Source organism: Dipodomys merriami, unplaced genomic scaffold (genome assembly GCF_024711535.1).
Source record: "Dipodomys merriami isolate MVZ:Mamm:240054 unplaced genomic scaffold, mDipMer1.0.p SCAF_36, whole genome shotgun sequence".
NCBI classification, from domain to species: Eukaryota; Metazoa; Chordata; class Mammalia; order Rodentia; family Heteromyidae; genus Dipodomys; species Dipodomys merriami.
Genome location: NW_027205159.1, coordinates 13,921,787 through 13,931,033, shown reverse-complemented (window position 1 = coordinate 13,931,033; position 9,247 = coordinate 13,921,787). Strand labels below are relative to the sequence as shown.

At 37.1% G+C, this 9,247-nt stretch overlaps 1 long non-coding RNA gene across 1 annotated transcript; it reads left to right on the top strand.

Annotated features, from left to right (window-relative positions):
• Positions 1 to 5,016: 5,016 nt before the first annotated feature.
• Positions 5,017 to 6,389, top strand: LOC138804219 (uncharacterized). Its single transcript, XR_011365205.1, has 3 exons — positions 5,017 to 5,264; positions 5,378 to 5,483; positions 6,018 to 6,389. It is a non-coding gene; the product is annotated as an uncharacterized lncRNA (long non-coding RNA).
• Positions 6,390 to 9,247: the final 2,858 nt, after the last annotated feature.

The following is a 9,247-nucleotide window of genomic DNA, read 5'->3' as shown; positions in this document are numbered from 1 at the left end:
GCCATTCTAACTGGGTTGAGATAGAATCTCAGTGTTGTTTTGATTTGCATTTCTTTTATAGCCAGAGATGTTGAACATTTCTTCATTTTTCTATTGGCCATTCTTATTTCTTATATGGAGGTATCTCTTTTACTCTTTTTTAAAATAAGTTTTTTTATTGTGGAAATACTGTACAGAGGAGTTACAGTTACATGAGCAAGAAAATGAGTACATGTCTTATCAAGCATTGTTGCCATATCCTTTGTTTTTCCCCTACCATCCCTTCCCTCTCACCTCCTCAATTACCCTCCCCCCACACCCTGCCTAATTTGTAAAGTTTGTTTTTCAACAAACATCTTGTACATCTCATTGTTGATGGGTCCACCTGTATCCCTATTTAAACAATTTGTTTTATTCCTTCCCATCCCCAAATTATGCTAACATCAAATACAGTGAAAACAGGGGTTATACTGCTGGGGAGGGACAAACAAAGCAACCAAAAATCACATGGCTGGGTGCAGATGGCTCAGCTCACGCTTGTAATCCTAGCTTCTCAGGAAGCTGAGATCTGAGGATCGTGGTTTAAAGCCCGCCAGGGCAGGAAATTTCCTGAGACTCTTATCTCCAATAAATCACTAGAAAACTGGAAGTGGCACTGTGGCTCAAGCGGTAGAGTGCTTGGCTTGAGCTGAAGAGTGCAGAGACAATAGCCAGAAAGGAAAAACAAAAAACAAAACAAAACAAAAAAACACTTGTGTCCCTATCATGGGGTTCATTTCACTTAACATCAACTTATCTGACCTTTTCTGCTTGACTCAGACATATACTAGTTATTGCAAATAAGGGAAACCATGGGACCTATATTTCTGTGGGCCTTGCTTACTTCACTTAATACAATTTTTTCCAAGTCTTTTCATTTCCTAACAAATGGGACAATGTCACTCTTTCTGATGGAGGCATAGAATTCCATTGTATATATATATGACGTTTTCTAGACCATTTATTAGTTGGATTATTGGGGTTTTTTGCAGGTTTATTTTTAGAAGGTTTAAGTTTTTGAGTGTTTAATATATTTTAAATATTAGGCCTTTGACTGATGCATAGTTAACAAAAATCTTCTCCCATTCTGTGGGCTTTCTAGTTAACTTGCTAGCTATGTCCATGTAGAAACTCTGCCATGTAGAAACTCTTCAGTTTGAAGTAATCCCACTTATCCAATCTTTCTTTGAGTTGAGTCTGGATCTTTACTTAAGAATTTTAGAGCTATGCCTAAGAGTCTTAGTGTTTTTCTACTACTTCTTGTCATATTTTCATGGTATCTTATCTTACTCTGAGATATGGAATCCACCCAAATACCCATCAATGGACAAATGAATCAATAAAATGTGACATATGCACCCAATGGAATTCTAGGCTTCTATCAGAAAGAATGATATTGCATCATTCATAAGGATATGGAAAGACTTGGAAAAAATTTTGAGCAATTATAATTATGGTTTATTTGTGTTATTTTTTCCTTTTTATTTTTTTATCTCCTTTCTGGCTGCTTTTGTTTTCTGTACCCTTGTTTTGTATATAAATTTCGTTTGTTTTATTTTGAAAAGAGTAAGGGGTAGCATGGAAATGATGGGACAAATGGTCAACAAATATAGCAGTAATACTCACTAGACACTGTTGAAAATGAACTACACAACTTTTGAGGCAAGGATCAGGAGGAAGAAACGGGAGAAAATGGGGGAAGGAGTGACACTGTTCAAAAAGAAATGTACTTATTACCTGTCTTATGTAACTGTAATCACTTTGTACATCACCTTTACAATAAAAATAAGAAGTGAAAAATAATAAAAGAGTAGCTTATTTTGAGAAGATCAAGCAAAAAAATGTTAGACCCAAACCTTCCAAAATGGAGGTACAAAATCTTTATTATTTTGTCTTTATATTTTTTAAGTTAATAACAAATTCATGATTCCATTCAACTTCTAAAAGTAGTCTGACAGTGACATTGAGAAAAAATAATTAATGTGATATTCAGCATGAAAAACAGATTAATTTTCTGATAGTTAGATTACAATGATGGATGTATTGTTGAGAAATGAGTAGAAGTAAGTTGTTATAAAGATCTAATTTCCTGAAGAAAAATAGTTGACTACACAAAAGTAATTAATGTTTAAGTGGATGAACTAACTTGTTAATGAACTCCTTTAGATCATTGCACAATGTATGCAAATACAAAAACATTATATTATACTTCAAATTAGATTAGGTACTGTGGCAGTGAGTAATTGTTTTAAAAAATTTTAATGACTTTATCACACAAAATTATTTTTTCAAAAATCTTTTTCACAGGTTATATTGTATTAGCCTTGCATCTTCTATAATTACACTTCTGTAATTCGGGTAGGGGAAGGGAAAAAACATAATGCTTAAATAGGGATACAGATTGGCCCATTGTATCAGTGAAATATACAAGACAATATGTTGAAAACAAAATTTACAACTTTGGGGAGAATCGTGGGGAGGGAGGGGTAGTTATGGAAGTGGGAAGGAAGGGATGGTAGAGGAAAACAAAGGAGGAGGTAACAATGCTTGATAGGAAATGTACTCATTACTTTGCTCATGTAATGGTGACCTTTCTGTATGGTATTTTTACAATGAAAAACATACAAAATATCTGCTTTGATCTACATAAAACTGTTTCCATTTTATTGGGTGACTGCACACAATCTGAGCTACACATGAATACAGTTGTGTATTCCTTGTAAGTCATAACAGGCATAGTCCAGTGTGTGCTGCTTGACATGAGCATAAAGACAGAGAGTTAGGGTGTGAAGGTGTCTCCATGACCTTTCACCCAATACTTTCCCATGATATTAAAAGAGCATCTGAGAAGCTCTGTCAGCAGGTGGAGGCACCAGGAAGAGCAGCTGGGGTAGCCCAGCCTCTCACTTCTGCTTCTCTGTGAAGTGTGTTATGACTTGTATTACTGTGGAAGGGTAACTACAACTCTGTTGACAGTAATAAAAAATGAAAATAAAAAATAAAAAAGTAGCAACATCTTCAGGCGGCCAGCTGCTGATGCTGAGATTGAACTTTGTCCCAGATCCATGCCACTGAACCTTGATGGTACCCCAGATTGCATACCAGTTGAATAAAGGATCAGGACCTTTGGAGATTTCCATGGTTTCTTCTGGTGCCAAAGTAAGTTATTGCTAAGGCCCTTACTGGCCCTGCAAGTGATGGTAACTATGTCTTCCAGAAATGCAGACAGGGATGTTACTTGTCAACCTGATGTCACATCTGGCACCTGACAATGGATATATGGAAAATATTATCTGTTTAGTTAATTCTACTAACCAAATATTTCAATGAAGAGCCAAGCAGCTCTGTGAACATAGGATGAGAAATCTTTAGTACTATCATCCTTCCTTACCTGGGAGCCAGAGCATCAAGAGGAAGGGCCCTCATTTCTGTGCTGTGTGCTGACTAAAACCTCCTGCTCAGGTTGTGAGCAGAATATGAAGAAGTGGACTGTGCTATGGACACATGCAGATCAGCAGGGCTGGGCAGGGCTGGGTGGAGTTTCTCAGTGACAAAGAACAGACCTAAAGACCCCAGATTTCCACTTTGTTTCTAGAACATGCGTTGGCCTCTGGTGAGGAAAAAACAGATGTGTCTCCTGTGAGAAGAATGATAATCTAATAAACATCATCTAAAATTTGCTATTTTTTTCTTAATATAAGTCACTCAGAGACAAATATTTCCAAGGCAAGTTAATTTTATAATTCCTCTGCTTTTGGTATCAGTGGATTTTATGAAACACAATTCTTAGAATATGATTACTAAGGATCATTATTACCCAGAAACAAGTGTTGTAAAAGCATTAAAGCATGTGGATATAGAAAGATAGTCAAGAAAATGCATACATAGATAAAGAATAATATCCAAATTCTTAATTAAATACTTCAAAAGTATATGTTATCTAGTATATGTATGAGTCAAGCAGAAAAGGTCAGATAATGTGATGTTAGGAAAATGAACCCTTAGATATGTATTTTAATGTTTTTTTTCTTTCATGCATTTGTGTCTAATGCATTTATAAGATTATTTCTTTATTGCTTTGTATATCCCTCCCCCACAGTATAACCCCTGCTTTCACTATATTTGAAGTCGGTATAATTTGTGGAGGAGATGGGGAAAAACAAGTCGTTTAAGGATACAGGTGGACCTGTTGCAACAATGAGAAGTACAAGTTGTCATGTCGCAAACGAACTTTACAACTTTGGTGAAGGGAGGGGAGAATTAGGTGGGGGGGTGGGGGGAGTCTGGGAAGGGAGATAAAGGGTAAACAAAGGAGGAGACTGCAATGCTTGATAAGAAATGTACTCATTATCTTGCCCATGTAATTGTAACACCTCTGTACAGTATGTTCACAAAAAATAAAAATAACTTTTAAAAAACAGAAATAACATCAACTGTCCCTCTAGGGAGGAATGATGTACTCATTTTCATTCTCACTCTTCATGGCAGATGGTCAAAATGGAAACACCAATGTGCTATGCTGAAATGCAAACGTTTAAACCCCTTTTTGAAAAACTCTCATGTTATAAAATCAAAATGTATCAAATAAAGGCCAAGTGAACTTTAAAAAATAAAAAAAAGTATATGTGAATTTGTATTGTCAAAGCTCATAGAATTCACAAACTTTATAGACCATGATAATGACAATTTGCCTTGTAAAGGTTGTAATGTTTGTGACTTTAACTAAGTATCACTATTCCACAATATGTTGGGAGCTAAAAGGACATCTCTCTGCATGATAGGCTTGACTATCTCACTGGAACATCTTGAGGCTGTTTACAGAATCTGGTGTTTTCATCCTGCCCCAAACAAACACCCTGTAGCTGCTAAAGACCACTTTTTCACACTGCCCTAAGCAAACATCCTGCAACTGCTATGGCCAATGAAAAAGCTTCCTTATTCTAAGCATATAAATACCCCTGTGTGAAAAATAAAAATTTGCAGCTTGATCAGAATCCTTGTCTGGCTGTCATTCTTTGTGTCTCTTGTCCCTTCATTCCTTCTCACTTAGGTTCATTGCCCTCCTTGAAGTCCTGATGGTCAGGACAACTGGCGCCCAGCGTGGGGCACAAGCCTCTGACTAAGGAAGGAACGCCGTCCTCCCGGAAAACTTGGCCAAGTACAGTCCGAGATCGCCTCGACAGACCCCTTATTTGCAAATATCTAGTATATGTATGAGTCAAGCAGAAAATGTCAGATAATGTGATGTAAGGAAAATGAACCCTTAGATATGTATTTTAATGTTTTTTTCTTTCATGCATTTGTTTCTAACGCATTTATAAGATTATTTTTTGTTGCTTTGTATGTCCCTCCCCCACAGTATAACCCCTGCTTTCACTATATTTGATGTCAGTATAATTTGTGGAGGAGATGGGGGAAAAACAAGTCGTTTAAGGATACAGGTGGACCTGTTGCAACAATGAGAAGTATGAGTTGTCATGTGGGGTGGGGTTGGGGGTGGGGGGAGGATTGGGTGGGGGGGGGGAGGCTGGGAAGGGATGTGAAGGGTAAACAAAGGAGGAGGCTGCAATGCTTGATAAGAAATGTACTCATTATATTGCCCATGTAATTGTAACCCCTCTGTAAAGTACGTTCACAAAAAATAAAAATAAAAAATAAAAAAGAGAAAAAAAAAAGAAAAGGCAAAATTGGGTTTGCAGATTCTGAACAGAAAGCATGGCAAAAGTTTTAGGCTAGCCTGTGCTGAAATAAAGTATTACAAATTTAATCACAGAGAGAATAATAATCACAGCAGACATTTGATTTTTAGATTTCTGGTTGGCTATAATATTACTGAAGAGAAAATTGCATTTTTCAATAAATACCTAATGGTTTATCTGGTCTTTATATTCAGGTAATTATTCTCCTGATTGTTATAGATTGCATTTTGTTATATTGTCATAAACTCTTCACCTCTATTTAGAGTGATTCTAATATTGACTTCACTGTCTTCCTCCTAGGCAGACTCACACAATCTGCTGGGCTGCTCCCCAGACCAGCCAGCCATGAGGACAGCTCACCCAGCCAGATGGGAGGTTTTTGTTCAAGGCTGTATCATTGTGGGAGGAACATGTGTACCTTGAAAACAGTAATAAACTCCGACATCCTCAGCCTCCACCCTGCTAATTGTCAGTGTGAAATCTGTGCCTGACCCACTGCCACTGAATCTGTCTGGGACCCTAGAGTCTTGTTTGGAAACCAAATAGATCAGGCGATGTGGAGACTGGCCTGGCTTCTGCATGAACCAGCTCAAATAGGTGTTTCCATTGCTATAGAGAAGGCTCTGACTAGACCTGCAGGAGATGGAGACTGGCTCTCCCAGGGTAACAGGCAAGGACCTTGGAGTCTGGGTCATCACAACATCTCCACTGGATCCTGAAATTAGAATGAGGCAGAGAGCAAGATTATATATAAACATAGGGAGCCATGCATGCATTACTTTTATTTTTATATATGTTTCCTCTTATTCATGATTTGATTCTAATTTAAAATACTAAGTATTAAAAGTGATATTCTTGCAGCAGAGAAGTGTCTCTAGAAGTCAAGTGCAGTATTCCCACGTAGCACAGTCTTCACTCAAGCACAGGTTCTAGCTTTCTGGACTGTTCCTCACTCTCTCAGACCAAAACCTCATTGCCCTACAATGAACATCTAACACATGGATAAATTACCACTGGTCCATGAGAGCTCACCCTCCCACCCTCTCTGATTCTTCACCTTCCTTTGCCCTTACCATGGATCCAGAGCATTAACAGCCACAGGATCTGAGACAAGGACTCCATTTTTAGGAGTGAAATGAGGAGTGTAGACAGTTCAAGGCAAGATCATAGCTGAGCCTTTATTTCAGACTTAAAAAGGAAGGTCCCCTTTAGGGAGCAATATGCAAATAGCCAGATGGGTGCAACAGTGTAAGAAAAGAAAAAGGAACAGGGTCTATTGGCCATCCTTTCCTCTTCAGAGAACGTTCTCTTTTAAGTCATTAGCCCACCTATTTCTTGGGCAGTTGTTTCTTTCAGAATTTGTTGTTGGACGATTCAATTTTTCAAGTTCTAAGTATATTTTAGATATGAGACCCTAATCCATTGCATGGCTAGTGAAGATCTCCCCATCTGTGGGCTTTCTATTGATCTTGCTAGCTATGTCCTTTGCCATGGGGAAGCTCTTCAATTTCGTGCAGTCCTATTTGTCCAAACTTTGTTTGTTTTGTTGTGTTTCTGGGTCTCTTTTAAGAAAATTTCGGCATGTACCCAGGAGACCTAGGGTTTCTCTGATTCCATCCTGTAATGTTTTCAGAGTGTCTGCTTTGACTTCGATGTCTTTGATCCATTTGGAGTTGCTTTGGTGCAGGGTGATATATAAGGATCTAGCTTTAGTTTTCTACAAGTGATTAACAAATTTTCCTAGCACCATTTACTGAAGAGGCAAGAACTCTAATAACAACAGATGCTGGAGGGGATATGGACAGAAGGGAACCTTAATGCACTGTTGGTGGGAGTGTAAACTTGTTCAACCACTTTGGAAAGCAGTATGGAGTTTCTCAAAAGACTCCACATAGAGCTCCCCTATGACCCAGCAACCCCAGTTTTGAGCATTTACCCAAATGATCACAAACAAGACCATACTAAAGCTATGAGGACAATTATGTTTAAGCAGCATTATTTACCATAGCTAAGATATGGAACCAACCCAGATGACCCTGAAAAGATGAATAGATCAAGAAAATGTGATTATATACACAATAGAATTCTATGACTCAATCAGAAAGAATGACATTGCCCCATTTGTTAGGAAATGGAAAGACTTGGAAACAATTATATTAAGTGAAGTAAGCCAGGGCCAATGAAACATAGGTCCCATGGTTTCCCTCATTTGCAATAACTAGTATATATCTGAGACAAGGAGAAATGGTCAGATAAGTTGATGTTAGTTGAAATGAACCCCAAGATAGGATTCAAATGTTTTTTCCTTCTTGTGATTGTTTCTAACATACTTATAAGATGATTTCTTTGTTGCTTTGTATGTCCCTCCCCCACGGCATAACCCCTGTTTTCACTGTATTTGATGTTGATATAATTTGTGGAGGGGAAGGGAAAAAATCAAATTGTTTAAATAGGGATACAGGTGGACCCATTGCAAAAATGAAATATACAAGACGTTACTGTGAAAAAGGAACTTTACAACTTTGGCCAGTGGGAGTCGAGTGGGGTTGGGGAACTTCGGGAAACTGGGAGCAGTGTGGGTAGATGGGAAGGGACCAGAAGGTGAAACAAAGGAGGAGGCAACAATGCTTGATAAGAAATGTGCTCATTACCTTGCCCATGTGATTGTAACCCCTCTGTACGATATTTTCACAAAAAAGCCTCAGTGGATGTATACATATGATCAATTAAAATTATGGTTTATTTTTTTTCTTTTTCTTTTTTAATCTCCTTTCTAGCTGTTTTTGTTTTCTGTACTCTGTCTTATATATAAATTTTGTTTTGTTTTATTTTGAAGAGAGTAAGGTATGACATAAGAATGGTGGGACAAATGGTCAACAAATGCAGCAGTAATACTCACTAGACACTGTTGAAAATGAACTACACAACTTTTGGGGCAAGGATCAGGAGGAAGAAAAGGGAGAAAATGGGGGAAGGGGCAACACTGTTCAAAAATTAATGTACTTATTACCTGTCTTATATAACTGTAATCACTTTGTAAATCACCTATACAATAACAATAAGAAGTGAAAAATAATAAGAGTAATTTATTTTGAGAAGATCAAGCAGATCCAAACTTTCCAAAATGGAGGTACAAAATCTTTATTTTGTCTCTATGTTTTTTAAGTTAATAACAAATTCATGATTCCATTTGACTTCCAAAAGTGGTCTGCAGTGGCATTGATAAATAATAATAATCAATGTGATATTCAGCATGAAAAAGATTAATTTTCTGATAGCTAGATTGCAATGTTGGATGTATTGTTGAGAGATGAGTAGAAATAAGTTGTTATAAAGATCTAATTTCCTGAAGAAAAAAAGTTCACAATACAAAAATAATAAATATTTAAGGTGGTGAACTAACTTGTTAATTAACTCCTTTAGATCATTGCACAATGTGTGCAAATACAAAAATTATCTTGTACTTCAAATTAGTTTATACTGTGGTAATCAGTAATTGTTTTAAAATTTTAATGACTTTATCATATAAT